Consider the following 18,444-nt stretch of genomic DNA (forward strand, 5'->3'; position numbering starts at 1 on the left):
GTTCCTATCTGCACAGCACAGCCAGTGCAGTCCATCACCAAAGGCACCTCATAGCGTGGTACAAGGTGCAAATTTAAATGAAATCCACCTGGTTTACTACTCAGAAGACAACACGTGTGGCAGTGCACAGAAGGAGAATGAGTCAGGAATGGGACATTTCTGCAGAGCAGCAACTGAGATTCGGTGGTGGTTGGATCATCAACCTTTTGACATTACAGTGATTCTGTGGTAAAACTGAGATACTTGGTAAATAAGAAGAAAAGAAAACAAATAAAGACATTTTCCTCCAAATGTTGTTCTTTTTATGTGTTTTAGAGGCGTTTCTGCCCTATTTGATGATAGCTGAGAGGTGACAGGAAAGAAGGGGAGAAAAAAAGGGATGGAAATAACAGTTACCTGACTAGAATCAAACCCGAGATGTTGTGATCAGAGTATAAAGTCTAAAACCCTTTCATTTAGGTGGCAGCACAAAAAAACAAAAAAAAAAAAAACAACAGTAGACTTTTTTGACAGCAGCCATTTTGACATGAAATAGTCTTCTAAACACGGTACTCTTTAGTACTCTTAACATTGCTGCATTACATTTTGGATTTTTTCTTTTTTCAAATTTATTAATTATTACTCATTTTATTTTTTTACTTACAAGCATATTCAGATAGAAGATATATTTGTTTCAGCTGCATTATTTGCGCTTCTCCAAATAACATATTTCAGTTTTGGTGCATCCCTAGTAAGTTCTTTGACCACAGAGGCAAAGTTTTGAGGCGGCAATCTGAATAACTCGCAAGACATTGACAAGAATATGTTCAACACCATACCTGTTGAAAGAGGAGCATTAATCTGAACGAAGGAGTTCCTTAAGTGTCCACATGAGGGCAGTAGTGCCAAAGTAGTGAAGTGAGGTTCTTTCATCCAGTGAGTCTCTGTGAAAAGACAGACCTTCACAGCAGAGCATCATGCATTAGATGGTGATGTAGCCATTTGTTTTGAAATTTGTTTTTATCTTAAATTCTGAAGTCTCTGTTTGAAAAAATAACCGGCTGCTGTTTGTTATCAGATTGAATCATCATATTTTTTTAAACCTCCATCACCACATCAATCCTCACCCTCCCTGGTTCTCTTCCTGTCTTCACTGTTCTGCACCCCTGGGTTCCTCTCCATCTCCATTCTTCTCTATTTCATTTAGTTTTCTTCTCTCCAAAGCCAGCCACAGTAGGCGCAGCAGACTTCCTACAGAGCAGGACTTTCTCAGCGGGTTCCTTTGTGTCTTTGTTCATCATCCCCCCAAAAGCACCGCAGGCTTCCTGTGAAGCTGTTGCCTCAATCCATCCTGGTGGTCCTCTCTTTATTGTAATACACCCCAGAGGTTGTACCCTGCTGATAGAGTGGTCTTCTACTGTATAACCAGAGTGAGCTGTCATCATCAAAAACAAATGCCTCGCCAAAAAATATAGTGAGAAACAAAAGGTGGAGCACTTTATCTGGGTTACATATGAAGAATCAGCTTTGAACTTGCGATGTAAAAGTTCTCACAGTCCTCTTGCACTTTATTTTCTTGTGGTCTTTCAGCTGATATGACTGATGGGAAGACATCATTGGAGACCATGTTCTCTTTGTCCTTATCTTGATACACAAATCACTTGACATGATTTGAGAGGATTGTGTAGATGGTATAATCTTGCTGCAGATGTGTGGAAAGGAAAAAAAAAACTCTCGCTCCTTCTGTCTCTTTCTCTGTCACACACACACACACACACACACAAATATGAAGGGGCCTCCCGGGGAGGAGAGCAGGCATGGCCTGGGAGAACAGCCAGAAACACCTGCAACAGATTAGTGCTCCTAATGCTAGGTAATAAATCCTCTCACCCTTCTCTAGCATCTCCGTCTCCACCAAGCATGGATCTTATAGGCGGAGGAGCATCCACCCACACACAAAATACGAGGGTAATTCAAAAAGTTCTGAGACAAATTGAAAAAAAACTTTATTTATGAAAGATACAAAATTATTTTTCAACATAAGATCCACCTAACTCAATACACTTCTGCAAGCGATGTTTCCACCGAGAAATTCCTTCTTGATAGGATTCTGGAGCTTGTCTAGTCAACCAGGTCACAACCTCCCTCTTCGCTTCAAGTATGGACTGAAATCTTGTTCCTTTCAAATGTTCCTTCAACTTTGGAAATACGGCTCTAGAAGGTGAAGAGTCTCCATAAACATTTTGCAAAGCTTCAATGATTTTTGTAGGTTTCCATTGAAGTTTTGTTAGAAATTTGATGTTTGCTCGAACTTCAAATTGGCTCATTTTGGACGGTCAAAAAGTTGGTTTTGTAATATGTAACCTGGAACATTCAATAACAAAGTTAGAATGCTGTAACTTGTCAAATTTGTTTATAAGTCATCAGTGGTACGATTCAAGGTCATTTTGTTACACTATTTTGACTCAGTTTGAATTTATGTAATTTGTCTTAGAACTTTTTGAATGCCCCTCGTATGAAAATGACGTTAAAGACGTAACAACCCCCCCAAAAAAGTATCAAGATAAAAAATAATGTAGAAGACTAAACAACACATAAAAGATGTAACAAACAAAAGGTGCCTTAAAGGACATAACAAGACAAAAAAGATGTAACAAGATGAAAAAGATGTAAAAGACATTTGCACAGGAACAACTGGTTGGTACTTTTTACTTTTGTACTCTGAGTACATTTCATAGTCTGTGCTTTGTCATTTTTACTTGAATAAAGACATTGAATCAGTACTTCTACTTTTCCAAGAGTCTTTTTGTGCACAAGTATCTGTACTTCTACTTGAGTAAAGAATATGTGTACTTTTGTCACCTTTGAGTGTCCTCAGAATAGCTTTAGCCCTGTCAAACACGAAAACCTTGAAGCATCCATGGACGTATTTATTTGGTCTTTTTTCGTAATTATCCACTGCAGTGCATGCTGCTAATTAAACTACACTTACATAATCTCTCAGCATCATGGAGGGTTTCCCTAAGGCTTTAGGCTGGGCTCAATATCAAGATCAAACATTTTCATTATGACTGCAAACAGCCAAGGCCAACACCAAAGCTGAGGCTGGCTGCTTTACTGATTCCACATAAAACTTAAAAGGTGGCAGACTGATCGGCCAATTGGACTCTTACTTACACAGGTTTGTAATGGAGTTTGAATTCTGCTTTAATATCCGTGATACAGCGTGTTATTCAATCTCTATATCGACAGATAAAGTTAGATAATCTCTATGCTACAGTAGTAAAATCAAATGACATGTAAAATAAGTCTATAATCTTTTTTTTTCCATGTAGCATACAGCATGTCCTTAGGTTTATATTATAACTTTTGCTGATGCAGCAGAAATGTCATGTTACAGCCCATAAATAGTCACCTATCCATGGCAGCAGTGCGGTGCACCTCCACCATCATGCACCAGCCCCAATTTATGATTCTTTCTTGTCCTGCTTCTTTGAGCACAAAGGACACTGCTCCACAAATCTCCATCCAGCTTCATCCATCAGCTCCTCTGAGCACTACAGAAAGGAACGGCCTTGATGTACACACACACACACACACACACGTCTTGTGTGTATTATATGTGTTTGTGTGACATTTTTACTAACCACTAGCTTGGGAATGGGTGACCAGCTAGTGAGAATGGGATCAGGAGCCTCCTGCGTGAAGGGGAAGTGAAACTATGGCCAAGATGTAACAGACAAATGTGTTATATCTGTATGTTGGTATGAGACTACAATGTGATACAGGGAGGCAGTACTCCTGACAAGAAGATGAAATTTTATACTATACTGAAAGGAACTTTACACACAAAAATATCAGATTTTAAAAACATACCATAATTTCATTGATCACCTAACTGCACTGTACCTTTTTTAAGTCAACAGCATTCATAAAATTCTCTTATAAAAATGTGATCATTAAAGAAATAGTTTGACATTTGTTTATTTGCTTTCTAACAAGAGTTAGCTGACATGATTAATTGATGCCAGTTTCATGTCTGCACAGTAATCCTGCATTCATGTGGATTCATAGTTGTTGTTGTTGTTGACATCATATAAGTACAAAAAATTAAATGTTTGGTTGATGGTAAGAAACCTTCACATAGCCTATTGCATATCATTTTTTGTGCACATGTTATATATTATATATATTATGTAATATGGGATTGGCTTGTAACCATTAGTTAATGTCCATGTAGATTAGACTATTATTTAATTATTACTTAGAAAAGTTATATATTAGTAGGGCTTCATGATATGGTAAAAAAAAAAGTAATATTGTGATTATTTTTGCTGAAATTGAAATTGCAATATGCAATACAATTAGTGGGAATGATAAGTCTTGTATTATCATTTTCATTGTTACTGAAAAACAAAGCTAAAATAATGATGATGTGATACTTGTTGGGGTCTGTACCTCACAAAACAAATTTTTAGGCCAGGGCATCTCTGCAGCGCTACAATACTTCATTATAATGCTGTTTTCTTACATTTTCTTCCTTTAAAAAAAAGACAAACTGTGATTTGGTTCTGATTCTGCGATTTGGATATTGTACTTGGCCACACTGTGATTTTGATAATACTGAGATTAATTGTGCATTATTTTAGTGGTTTTATGGAGTGTGCTGGTGAAGCAACAAGTCTGGGGGAAAAAAAGACTTGTTAATACAAAGCTTCAAACTGTTTTCAGCATACTTGAATAGCAACATGAATCTTTACTGGAATGCTAGTGTCACACTCACAAGTTATAACATGAACAGCAACAAAAACCATATCTTTGTAGCATCCATGCTGTTTCCATATTACAACTTGAAGGCTCGCGAACATGCAAAGTGGTAAGAACATCTTCCCAACTCGGGAAATAGGACCATCTGAGGAGCAAGTGAATGCAACATTTATTTGTAGGCCTAGCTAGAGGCAGCAGCAGATTATCTTAATTTAGACTACTAACTTCCTTGAGTCTCCACTGTTGCCTGGTAACTGTTCCCACTTAAAAAAAAAAGGTTTTTTTGAGAAAAAGTGACGTGCCCAGCGTCTTTTTGCAGAGTGCGCTGCTTTTTTGTCTGGCTGCTCCAAGTTAAAACTCTCCTAAATTATCAGAATGGCGCACATTTTTTCAAGCAATCAGTCATATATTAGATGGGGATTTGTCACACTGGTAACCAAGTAAATGGAGCTTGTTCTGGCTGTGGCTGTCTGTATGTCAGACAGAAACTCATCATAACAAAGACAGAAAAGCGTGTTTGTGGGAGCAGATCAGCCGGACACTGACTTGACCTGTTGTTAGATATGTAGTAAACCCTCTGATAATGTAGCATTAAGGTAGCTAATGTCAATCATAATGTCAAACCCATGTGCAGCTTCATCCCAGCTCTCCTCAGCGCACTGCCAGCAGAATTCTGCCCGGAAAAAAGCTATATGGATGCAAGGCTTTAGGCCCAATAAGTGTCTTTTGTACAAAACTATAGTAGTTTACATATTGCTGAATAAAACAAATATATGAGCATGTACAAGTTGGCTAGTCTGAGTAGGCAAGACAATATTTTGTAAATTGTCTGTGATGTAAATATTATCTAAAATCAAATATGCTTAATTTGTTGGCTTTTCGAGTTAAAACCAGCCATTGATCTGTGTAGTTGTGTGAGCTGATTAATTTTGAAAAGAATGTTAATCTTCCTCAACACTGAGCTTGTGCATGACCTCTGAAAAGTTTTCACAAAACATTGAGCTATGATAACAAAAGGAGAGAGCGAGCGGGAGAGACAGAGGGGGTGTCGGGGGACGAGATGAAAACCTATGAAAGGGAGCGTCAGTGTGAATAAAAACTGTGGGTGTGAGAGGTGGCTGAGGTGGCCCTGTGACCCCTGACCTCTTCCCCCAGGTCCATTCAGAGCAGCACAATGGTTGACACCTGTGTCCTTTCAGTACTGGCACTATTATTATTTACATCAGTCAGTGGGAGAGAGAGGCAGAGACAGAAAGAGGCCAGAGGTGCTGTGAAGCAGAGTGCACCAGCCTCATGCCAACAACACCCCCTCTTCCCCTCTCCCTTTCAAAGACAGGTGCCTTCCTATCTCTCCCTCTCTCTGTCTGCCAATCTCTTCCTCTTTAATTATTTCAGATAACTCCAAACACATTGGCGGAAGCAGAGCATCCACAGAGAGGAGAGACGGCGTGTTTTTACATCCTGTACCTAATGGTCTTCTCCTCTGTATCACCATTAACACAGAGGGCAGCAGATCGGGTTAGGGAGGGAAAAGGGTGAAAATGTTAATGCTGGTAGCAGAAATTCACTTTTAACTCCTAAAAATGATTGCTGCTCACTTCTCTTTTCATAATTTGCTACCTGCAGAAGCTAGAAAATTTCACCCAACTAACAGCCATTACTTTCCAAAACTAACACTGTAAAAAATCATACATCCAATTTAATGCAGTCAACTAGTCTTTTCTCATTAACTTAAAGACACAATATGCAACGTCTGTGGCTAGGGGTCTCGCTCACATTCAAACAATAACTCTGTCTTTTTGCGATCATAGGATTTGTTACCTTCACTTTTAACTTACTGCCATTGCTGAGGGAAATGTATCTAACATGACTCAGGCAGAACTCATCTTCATAAACAAAGTAATTTTAAAGGTTTATTCATGTTACGTTTGGTCGTGTTTACTTCTGTCCTCACTCTCTAATGTGTCTGACACTATCCCAGGTTTTCACACAGTTATAGCAACTAGCTAGCAACGGCTATTAGGATTTTAATGTGGAAATGTTATATATTATAGCTTTAACATAAATTCACGGTTACTTATTCAACTTAATTTAACTTCAAATATATTTTCAGAATGATTCTAAATTTTTAAACATGAATTCTTGTAACTTCAAGTCTTTTGACTTAAAATGATTTGCTTGATGAATGAACTTTACAGAGTCAAATCAACTCATTTGATTAAGTTTGTACAGAAACATGATCAGCATATTAACTGACTTCTCAGCATACATTGCTTGAGAGTTTAAATTCTCATGACAGCCTTCTTTTTTTATAGTTTGAGGGAAAAATATCTGAAATTACTGAACGTCTCTAATAGTCTGCACTTTAAGTGTGTACTGGTTATGTGATGGATGTGTTGCAGACATTGATTGGCTTTTATAATCGCCAAAAACACTGTGTGTTAAATACCCTGCCCACCGTGCAGCAAAAGGGGTCCATGGATGTAACGCTAGGACGAAAAGTGGTCCCATTGGACTGACAGTGAACTGAAGTCAATGCAGCCAGACTGGGAACAAAACAGCTTTCGAGACCAATGGAGGTCAGTTTTAAAATAGAGAACAGACTACAGTAGTAGGGTTTGGGGTTGGCACGAAGGAACCTGGGACTGAGGCATCGCAAACCGAGCAAACAGCAGTTAGCAGTTAGTTAACCTACTTGAATAACAAGTGACCCTATCTTTCCATAAGGAAACTTTGTCAATTACCTCTTTACTGCTGCTTAATCACCTGCATAACGCCAGGTAACATTTACAGTTAGCTACTTTAGCGACAAGTAAGCTAAAGCCATCTTTCATCGGGAAAGTCTGTATTTAAATAACCGAGAACTGAAGCTGAGCAGTCCATGTGCTGCGCTGTGTCACAAGTGACAGAGTTTCATTACAACAAATTTAGGGTTAGGGTTCTGCCCCAAAATGCAGAATGAACTGCAAAAAACTGCAACTGCAAAATCCAATTTGTTTGTAACGTTCATAAAGTGACTGAAGAATTGTTGGTTCAACTTGATATCATAAGCTTATTGAATATGTTTTCTCAAGTACAACTGAATTATTATCAAGTTTATTTGTTCTGAATCATTTCAAAATTACTTGAACTTGTTTTTTTAAAAACTGAGTCAACTTAAAAGAGACAGCCTGCATACTAACTTTTTTATGCTAAAAAATAAAGTTTGTTTTTACCATGAATATCAGACGCACAGGCCCACACAATCCAAACCATTTCAGCTGCATCTGAAATGATTAAATAGAGTGACACAGAGAGATTTGAGTGCATGTACGAGTTTAATGATGCTCGCAGGACAATCCTTTCGTTATGTTCTTGTCATTTATCCCTCTCTTGCTGATCAGGCTGGTGGGGAGAGTCACAGGGAGCATGGGTGGCAGGCTGGGGGTTACATGAATTCTTCTTTTTTTCATTGGGGGAGAGAAAGCCCAATTAACAAAGGATAAGAAGTGAACCGTAAACACCCTCAACAAGGCCCAACAAACCTACAAGAACAAGAGCTGTCTCTCTCTCTCTCTCTCTCTCTCTCTCTCTCTGCCTCACCCCCCTCTGCTGACCACTCCTCCCCACCCCCCACCTCCCCCTCTTGCTCACTCACTCTCTCTTCCACTTCCCTCACAAAAGGAAGGCTCAGAGCTTACAAAGTGCCAATTAACACTGAATGTTTGCCCCTCGCACCTCCCTCTCTGAACTGCTGACAGCTCTGGTGTTTGGGTTAATACCAAAGGCCTGCAAAGAATTATAATTCTCCTCCTTGCCCCATCCCCCCTTCTCTCCCTCTCCTATCCTTTTATTTTGTTTCCAATGGGGTGGTTTTACAGTTCAATGCACAGTCAAAGGGTGATATAAAATGACTTTCCAAAGAATTTCATTTAGGGAGAAGAGGGGCTGTGTTGCATTGGGGCAGCCAGGGGCAGGACCAGGGATAGAAGGGGGGACCCTGGTGGGGCAGAGAAAACGAGGCAACCATAAATTAGTAGTTAAAGACAGTGAAAATATTTTAATCAAAATATTTGTATTGTTTTTTGTCTGCTTTTTTTTACAAATATAAAATTATTATTCCCTCTACACTCCACAGTACAGGTTCTCCTGAACCATTTGTCCCATGGGTTCCATTAAGAACTCTTGTCATCCAAGAGGCCCTTTTTGTATAAATGAGTTTTTCGTGGATTGTTGAAGTTCTTGAAGAACTTGTCAGGGGTTCTCTGTAGAACCCTCTGGATGGGTGCAATATAAATATACAATTCTTGGATTATGAAAGGGTCCTTGGTAGAACCCCCGGGTGGATTCAAGATAACACCATTGGAACATAAAAAAGATTCTTGGTAGAACCTCCTGGGTGGGTTTAAGATAAAACCTTTGGTAACATTAAAGGGTTCTCGTTAGAATCACCTGTGTGAGCTCTACATAAAACTTTTGGAACGTAAAAGGGTTCTCAGGTTCTAGATAAATCCCTTTAAATGCAAAAAAAATATTCTCTGTAGAACCCCCTGGGTGGATGCTGGATAAAACCTTTGGAATATAAAAGGGTTTTTGGTAGAAACCCCTGGATGGGTTTGTGTTACCACCCTTAGAGGGTAGAAATGTCCTGGATAGAACCCACATAAGTGGTTCTCAGTGGAACATTATACCATAGAGAGGTGGAACACCTGTAGAACACCTCATAGCAGAGTTTGGGTGAAACCTTTCACAGATGTTCTGGACATGACCCTTTATGTTGGGTTCTAGGTAGAACTCTCTAAAATGGTTCCAAATAAAACCTTTACAGAACGTTCAGCCAGGGTTCTCTAACAGGGGCAAGCTAACGAATCCTTTATGGTTCTAGTTAGCATCTTTATTTCTAGTGTAACAAGACATTTATAAGCGTTCTTCCTTCAGGCTTTGTTTGTGGTTTCTTCCTCTGTTATCAGCACATTGTATGCAAAAAATGCAAACATGACCTTAGTTTACACAGAACTGAACACACACACACACACACACACACACACACACACACACACACACACACACACACCCTTTCTCACTCACTGGAACTGTAGGTCCCACTTGAGATGAAGATAGCAGTGTGGGTCATTTATCACAGGCAAGGCTGATGGCTGTGCTGTGCTTGTTTTTCTCCCTTGTGAACTCCAATAAATCAGCCTAGTGAATAAAAGAGCGGCCAATGAGAAGAGGTGAGAGGGTTAAACTCTGGGAGAAACAGAGACCACTAGACTCTTTAAGGGAGCTTCTGCCTACACTCAATTCCCCGGTCAAACTAGGTCTGCTTCGGCAATTTATGACCTCTTGGGACCAGGTCTCTCTTCTCTTTCTTTACTTTGGGCTGTTGAAATGGGTTATTCTTGGGGACAGAGCAGAGCTTGAATTTGGTGTTGTTTATTTTTAGAAAAGGCCTCATGGATTGTGCCAGACCATAATATAAGTTGAAAACAACACACTAAATAACTTGTGTGTGAATGAAAACCTGTTGATTTTACATTTAGGTCTGTTTACAGGTCTTGGGTAGTATACCAAACATGTGAAAGTTGTCTTAAGGGTTTTGTGGCTCCAGAGGAAGCTGTGAAAAGTCCAATAAATTGCCTCAAGTGATGTCACTTGAGTAGAAGTTGGCTGGGGGTCACAACTGTGTGAGAACTGAAAAAGGTAGGGCTAAAAAGAAGCAGGCTTACAAGACTTCAGTAGGTCATTACAAAAATGTTGATCAGTGTTTCCCAAAGCCCAAGATGACATCTTCAAATGTCTTGTTTTGTCCTCAACCCAGAGATATGTCAGTGTACTCTTATAGAGGAGTAAAGAGACCACAGAGAATTCACATTTAAGAGGCTGAAATCAAACGACTTCTACCGTTTTGTCTTAAAAATGACTCAAAACCGTTAATTCATTATCAACATAGCTGGTGAATAATTTAATAGTTGACAGCTAATTGATTAATTGATTAATGGCTGCAGCTAATTAATTCCCCAGTTTCACTTTGTTTGAACCAGTCCAACAGTATCCAATTAAGTTTCAGGAAAGAACCATGAAGAACTAATGTCACGCTACTGAACACCAGTTGGAAAAAATGACACCAAATCTTGTTTGCATGCAAAATAATAATAAAAATAAATAATGATAAAAACTATGCTCTGTTCAACAACAACAACAACAACAACAAAAAAAAAACAGTACAAATGACAAGTTGCAGATGCAGACTTCCAGCTTTGTTGCATAAAGAACAGTAAATTGAGACTGTTGTTGAAATGGCATTGCATTTGGTGAAGAGCACATTATGACTTGTTAGGACTAGAAACTCACAGTTTAGGACTGTTGGAGTTGGGAATAGGCTTGGAGCTAGCCTATCTTGGGACTTGAGTAAAACGCTTTAGGTTACTTGTTATTTGCAAATCAGTGACTTGATCCTACCTCTGCTAAATAGTTCTCTTAAGCAAATATTTTAGTGTGTGTAAGTTATGAAAGAAGACACTTTCAAAACTTACTTACTCAAACTTACACACTTAAACACTTTTTTAACAATATAGCATTTCCCACGATCACATACTTATCACTGATGGTCACAGTAGCAGCTGCTTGGCAAGGATATTGTAGTAATTACCCTGCGTTATTGTTTTCCACGAGGCCATCCGTTGGCCCTACAAAAGAGGGTGAGTGGTACTGGTGGTGTGGAACCAAGCCAGACTGGCTTTATTTACATTCAAGTAAAGGGAGCCGAGCAGAGAGCTGACATGACCTGACACGGTTCATGGTTCCACCAGTGAGGGCTGGCTGGGCCTCCACCTCAACCCTGGGACCCCGGGGTCAAAATGCTCTCCAGCCTCTCCGGGATGAAGGCGGCTGGTGAGACATGTGACTCTTGCCTCTGCTTTAAATCCAGAATTGTGGGATTTACTTAAGATAAGGGGAGCGTTAAGTGGGAACTTATAACTTGGGGCGATAGATGAAGAATTCACGTGGGAGTGAAAAAACAGTATGCCTGCGCAAGGAATCAGATTTCCACATTTCCAGACATATGATCGAGCTACAGTATATCATTTTTATCTGAAGATTTATTTGGAAACAGGTGCTCCCTCCTTTGGCTGAGCTGCCAGGCGATGAAGGAACACTCAGTTTCCTCTGTGTAACATCTGATTCACATGAACTATAATTTCTGCTCGCCAAATGACAGATCCAAAGGTCAGTGATGTGGCTGTGTCAAATGCGGGTCGTGAGAAAAGCAGAAAGAAGCACGTGCCCAGAATTAGATGGATGTCAAAATTCGCTCTGCTTCTTTCTCAAGACCGGACACATGTGAGTGCAATCGCAGGTCTCTCTCTGTGAAACAGGATTTCCTCTTTCCTTCATTTCAACATTCTCTGCTTTTTCCCTCAATCTCGCATCCTTTATTCTTCCCGAACCCAGAGGAATTTCACTTCGATGCGAGTGGTGTGTGTGCACATGTCTGGCGTCTGTGTGACCCCATCAGCACTGAGCAGAACAGAGCAGACCGGCCACGGGGGCCGAGAAGCCCTGCGGGACCCAAATCTGGCTCAGGATCCAGGACCGTTCTGCACCACACTGGATCTGGGGCTGTAACTCACCCTCTGTCTGTGGTTTGGGATGGTGTGGAGGTAGGGGTGAACTGCAGGTCAGCCATGGAAAAGCTTGCTTTATTGTCTGTCTCAGAGAATGAAGGATAGAGGGAAGAGAGGGAGACAGAGGGAGAGAGGGATGGTAGGAGGTGAGGGTGGATGGGAGAGGAGGGAGGATAGTGGTTGGGCAAGAGGGGAGAGGAACAGGGTAGAGGAGGAATGTTTTCAAAATAACGACAGACGAGGAGGTTTTGACATGTACGTCGATGGAGAAAAAATGTATAACATCTGAAGGTAGAGAGGTGGACACCTCTAATTCCACATTTCAGTCTACCTCGTGTGATTTTCAAATTTTACATATGCAGTCTTGAGGAGTAACAGAATGCATCCTTTAAGTGATGATACAAAAAAACATTACAGTCAGAAAAAAAAGATACAATTAGATTACTGATAGTGGGGATGTTTAGCAGAATTACCAATTTACATTAAATTAAAACATGAACTGAAAACCAGCTACTCCTACAGATGCCAATTCATCATGACCTGTAGTGAAAAAATACTTTGACTAGGTGGAAATTTCACCATTATTTTGTCTTTGTCAAACAGAAAAGGAAAATTAACATCACTGTGCATTGCATCTTCAGCCTTCAGCTGTTAAAATGCCGCCATCATCCAAATACTCCACATCTAATTTAAAGAAACAAAATCAACAGCTAACATTAGCAACACAAGAAATCTTGTTAGCTGGCTAATATTCCAATACTACGACTACTATTATGGTACTGCCACTACTGGAGAATACTATGGGACTTTGTGTGGTGATGCTGGTGACCGGAATGATGTGTGGATAAGAAAACGATCCAAAATAAGTTTATGGCTGTTTGCTTGAAGTTTGATTGTCAGTTATTGGTATATATAACGTTCAAACAGTCAAAACATGCTAGACTTTTTTGCTGAGTTGTGTGCTTGTATTATCGCAAATGTTTTCAACAATGATCAAACGCAGAGAAATCCGTTTTTTATCCAAGGTAGTGGTGCATTTCCTGTTAGGTACATCTAGTTCCTTGCTAGTTGCTATAATTTCCAAGGAAAAACCTGACATGTTGGATTTCTGCCTGAGTCATGTAGGATAGATTTTCAATATCATTCATTTTTTAAAAGTAAAGATAACGACTCCCATGATCCCACGCTACTTCACACGTCACCAAATTACTTAATTTGTTATTGTTTTTAATTGTTGTAGTTATTGTTTTCCTAGCAGAAGAACTTACATATTGTATGTTTGAATACATATTTTGTCATGTGTTTACTGACAGACCCCTAGTGGCACAACGACCAATCACTACACAGAAATCCAGTTAGTTAGCTAACCTTCCAGTACTACTAATATCGCTACAAGTACTGATACTGAAAAATATTTTGCAACTGTAGGTGGTGATGCTGGTGACCTGGATGATGTGCGGGTAAAAATAGAAATCCCAGAATAAGTTTTTTACTTTATGTCTGAGTGTACATTTCACCTGCCCAGGGACTGCAAGTAGAAATAAGCCAGTAAGCTAAATCTGGTACAAAGCATCTTTTTTCATTTTTTGAGACTAATTTACTTTCTACATGTTCCCTGATATAAATAAACCTAATACACTAAACTAATTGCTTACTTAATAATGTACATTTAAAGGCACGTTATCAATATTATTAATAAAGGAAAGAATAGCAGGACAAACAATTAATAAACCTAACAACAAATATAAAATATCATATTTGGTACTGACATAATCCAAAAGTAACAGAAGACTACATTACTTTAATATGGTATTACTTGATTATGTTACTGACTACTTTTTTGTAACAGGTAATTAGTATATTTGTATTGGAAAGTATTTTTAAAGTAACCCTTCCACTCCTGTCCATATGGCTGAAAGACAATTTCCCATCATCAGAGTGGCTGGAAGCACATGGCTATCTTTAAAGCTGAGCCAATATCCTTGACACAGTATGTGTATCAAACAGTGGATCAAAAGCAACTCCTCCAGTATGTACGTGAACTACACTATAAGAACAGGGCTTATGAAAGTTGTATAAAGGCTCTTGACAGTTTTTGAAATGCCACACAGAAAAGCACTGATAGGGGCACTCGCACACACAACGGAGAGAATATGAAGCGATCATACGCATAAGCAGATTTGCAGAGTTCTTTGGGTTATCAAATGAGGTGATTTCTACCAGATTTGGGGTGTCAAAGTTCTTTGCTGAAAGTGATTGATGAGTGCTCTGTAATTGTGCATTGTGAGGAGATGTCAGAGGGAGACGGCATGTCACCTCGCAGTGAGAGTAAAAGAGCCGGCAAATGGAAGTGATTACATCTAATATTCTCCATCTGGGAGTGATTGCCTCAGAAGACGAGTTTCAAAGAGGAGTACGGCGGGGAGAAAAGAAAGAGGCAACAGTAATTTGCACAGGATTTACAAATCTCCTGAATCGAATTTGGGAATCTTTGCGCACATCTTGTTCTATTCCCTCAAGACAATCACTCATGAAATGCACGCACACATGCATAAACAACTCGCACTATTCTATTGTGCAGCCTACACAAAAGCTTGTAGCACAGACTAACAATCCCAGAGAATATAGTTGTAATATTCACTGCGGCATGTTGGATTTCGAGGCTCACACATCAATACTCAATATATCTCGCTGTCTGCCTGTGAGCAATCACAAACCACCCAAGAAATGGTTGCCAGTGTGTCAGAGTTGAGCTGGAGCCAGGTCAGAAGTGATCAAAGACTGCTTAGGAGAGAGACAGAGGGAGAGAGGGAGAGGGTTATCTGGTCCCAATTACATTCAATCATGGGAAATTGGCAAAGTGCAAAGCGAGAGAGATCTTCATGATGAGAGCAGGAGGCCAGATGAGCCGAGGTGGTCCACCGATGTTTCTGACTTCACAGAGAAGACGGGAAAATGAAGATTGGGACTCTAGTAGAGGATTTCTCCCTTCTTTATTTGGAGTATTTTCTTCCTGTTTTTTTGTTGTGGGTTATAATGGCATGAACTACTGTACTATTTTATTTTCAGTCAGTATTTTTCAGATTTGGACCAGGAATAAATAACATAACATAAGGATAATGTTGCCTGAGTAAAACATAAAATATATTGCAGATTAAATTAAATACATAAAAATGGATAAAACCTGACAAATTAAAACCACATGTATGTAAAAGTTTAAAAAAGTGCATGGGGTCAGTTTGATCCAGGTGATTTCAGGCATACATGCATGTACAACATTACAAACTATCTATGTTTCATGTAAAATGTAAAATGTTACAGTAAAATGATTACTTTCTTTATAACAAGTAGTGTAAGGGGATTAGAAATTGAAATTAAGTAATTATACTACATGTACTGACCCCTACTTCCAGTTTGGTGGGCAACATTTGTAGTTTGATGAAGAATTAATACCAGTTTGGTATATTTGTGTTCAGTTTACAGACTTGCCATTACATGCTAGCTTGGTGCATCGGCTGGAGAAGAAAAGAAGAAAGAGGAAGACAGAAAGAGAAAGAAAGCAAAGAAAGAGAAGAAACGTGTCAGAGAAAACACAGTCTTCCCTCATTTATATGTTGTAGGCCTATCTGATGTTCAGTAAGCTAATGTTCATGTTTGTAACTTAAAAGGAGGCTTTAACAAGATAACTAATGCAGATCCTTGTTCAGACTGAGGCTCTTGTGTTGTGTAGCAGGATGCTGTCTGGCTCTGTGTGCCTATCTGCTCTACTTAAGATAAAACACTGATTTTCCCACTTTATGCGAGATTTAATTGATATCTCTACGGAGAACACAGGACAAGTGGCTTACAGAGCAGATATGTATGTTGTATCAGAGAAAAAATGCACTTTTAATTACTTTTTAATTAATTTATAAATTCTGCTGCTAGGGGTCTCTCTCACATTAAAACAATAACAAAAGACATAGTTTGGCTACGTTATGAAGTAGTGTAGGATCATGGGAGATGTTTTCTTCACTGTTAACCACATAGCTGATGAAAATCTCTGATGTAACTCAGGCAGAAATCATGTTCATGGCCGAGGTAATATTAAAGTTTCATTCACATAACATTTAGTCACAAATGTGGAATTCCTTCCTCACTCTCTGACATATCCAACAAATCAGTTTCAGGAGTGATAGCAACCAGCATCTAGCTTGCAACAGTTAGCAGGAAACACACTGTTACCTTGAATAAATTACAGGTTGCTCTGGGTTTCAACACTGTCAGAAGCGCAGAGCAAGAGGTTGGTTTGTCTGTTCTGGGCTACTGTAGAAACATGGCAGTGCAACATGGCGCCATCCATGGAAGAGGAGCCCCTCCCTCTGTGGGCGCAAACACCTAGTTCTAAGGTAACAAAAACGCAGTGATTCTTGTATTCGGATGATTATATACTAATGGAAATATACTTATGAATATTATATTCCATTTCTGACATATTCTGCCAATAATCCACTATAAATCTTACACACTGGATCTTTAAGCAAGCTGTCGATGGTCATTACATACCTCCAAACTGTTAGCTGGCTTCTTGTTAAACCATTATGTCTCATTTTCTTTTTCCACATGTGTAATATACATAAGATTTAACATGGACACTTTGAAGTTGTTTTAAGGCATTTTTGATGGATGAATTTTAATTAATGAAAGTAAAGTAACAAGTAATATAGCATTACTTTTGGTGCTGAGTATTAAAGCAATATTAATTACTTTCTCAGTGAGTTATGTGAAGAGTAAGGAGTAATTGATTACAGTCTCCAAGTAACTTTCCTACTGCAATTAAAATATTCAGTCAATAATTTGAGAACTGGATCCCTTTGTTGTTCAGTGGGGTAAGAATAAGCAAGATCAGTTCTTTAAATCTATTAAGTATCAAGGATTTAAATGATTAGCCGTTGATGAAGCGTAACAATCGAAAGATAAGTTAAGAAAACTTTAAAAGATGATCCAGCTCAAACAAAGGCTTCTCCTTGTATACAAAGGAATTCAACAGGCCACGTTTCCCCACCTAATGAATGCTGATCAAGTGAGAGGAGATAACCAAACAGGCATAACAAAAGGGATTTCTCTCACTGAGGGTCTCACTCTGATTTGTCAAGTGGTTCCGTCTCCCCTCTGATTGGTCGGCAGCACTCACCAAAGAATGCCAACAAAAAAGTGACCCTCCAGTGAGCACCTCCTCCCTCAAATCCCTCCATCCCCCACCTTACCCTCCCCGATCTCCTGTCCCTCACCCATCCCCCCGTCCTCTTGGCCCTCTACCACCCCTCTCTCCTCTCCCTCTCGTTCTCTCTCAGTTGCCTCACGGCTTGCTGTGACCCATCTTGCACCTCCCGAAGCCCACAACAGACGCTTGGTGTGTGAAGAAGGTCAGGAGTTCAGGCTTGGCTGAGGCTCCATCCCTCCCTCTGCACAGAGGAGGCCTGCCCTGCGGGTTTATAATTATCTGCCGTTGGCATTCAGCACAGGTTCAAGCACAGTGCAAGCGCTGGCACCAGCGTGGGGGGATGCGCTTGGCTACACACTTGGTGATTAGTTGTCCCTAATTGTCAGTTCCTTGTTCCTTTTTACCTTTCTCTCCCCTCTCTCCCTCTACCCCTCACCAGTTAGAACATCTTTACATAAAACTCGGCACTTGGTTTATTGTCCCAAAAATGCACTCAGCTGTGTTCCTTTTCTGGTTCATTATTCTTTGGATCGGTCTTGCAACGTTTTGTTATTCCTCTCACAACAAAGAAAAAAGTCTTCTTTCTTGCATCTGGACATGAGGTTCCTCATCCAGTAATTCTGATCTCAGGGTTCTGCAGTCCAGCGACACATACATGTGCAGCGCCCGTCTATCCAAGTATCTCCCTCCTGACAGACACAGGTTAAACATGTAAGTGACTATTTCAAGGTTATTCTCATGTATACTCTTAGGACTGAGGGTTCCAAAAGTGTGGGGTTCTTTGTAAGACTAAGGGTTCCATTAAGAACCTGTTTCATTCGATGAACACTTTTTGGAAGTGTGGAAGCTTGGAAGAGTTCTTCAAGGATTGTTGAAATCCCTTTCATC

The 18,444-nt window shown here is 39.7% G+C and overlaps 1 long non-coding RNA gene across 1 annotated transcript; it reads right to left on the reverse strand.

Annotated features, from left to right (window-relative positions):
* Positions 1 to 8,459: 8,459 nt before the first annotated feature.
* Positions 8,460 to 17,572, reverse strand: LOC146323800 (uncharacterized). The gene is made up of 4 exons (XR_014771194.1): positions 17,463 to 17,572; positions 12,360 to 12,435; positions 9,814 to 9,927; positions 8,460 to 8,725 (listed from the first exon to the last, which is right to left on the reverse strand). It is a non-coding gene; the product is annotated as an uncharacterized LOC146323800 (long non-coding RNA).
* Positions 17,573 to 18,444: the final 872 nt, after the last annotated feature.

The sequence above is a fragment of the Lutjanus erythropterus genome, chromosome 7 (genome assembly GCF_056507025.1).
Source record: "Lutjanus erythropterus isolate fLutEry1 chromosome 7, fLutEry1.hap2, whole genome shotgun sequence".
Lineage (NCBI taxonomy): Eukaryota > Metazoa > Chordata > Actinopteri > Lutjaniformes > Lutjanidae > Lutjanus > Lutjanus erythropterus.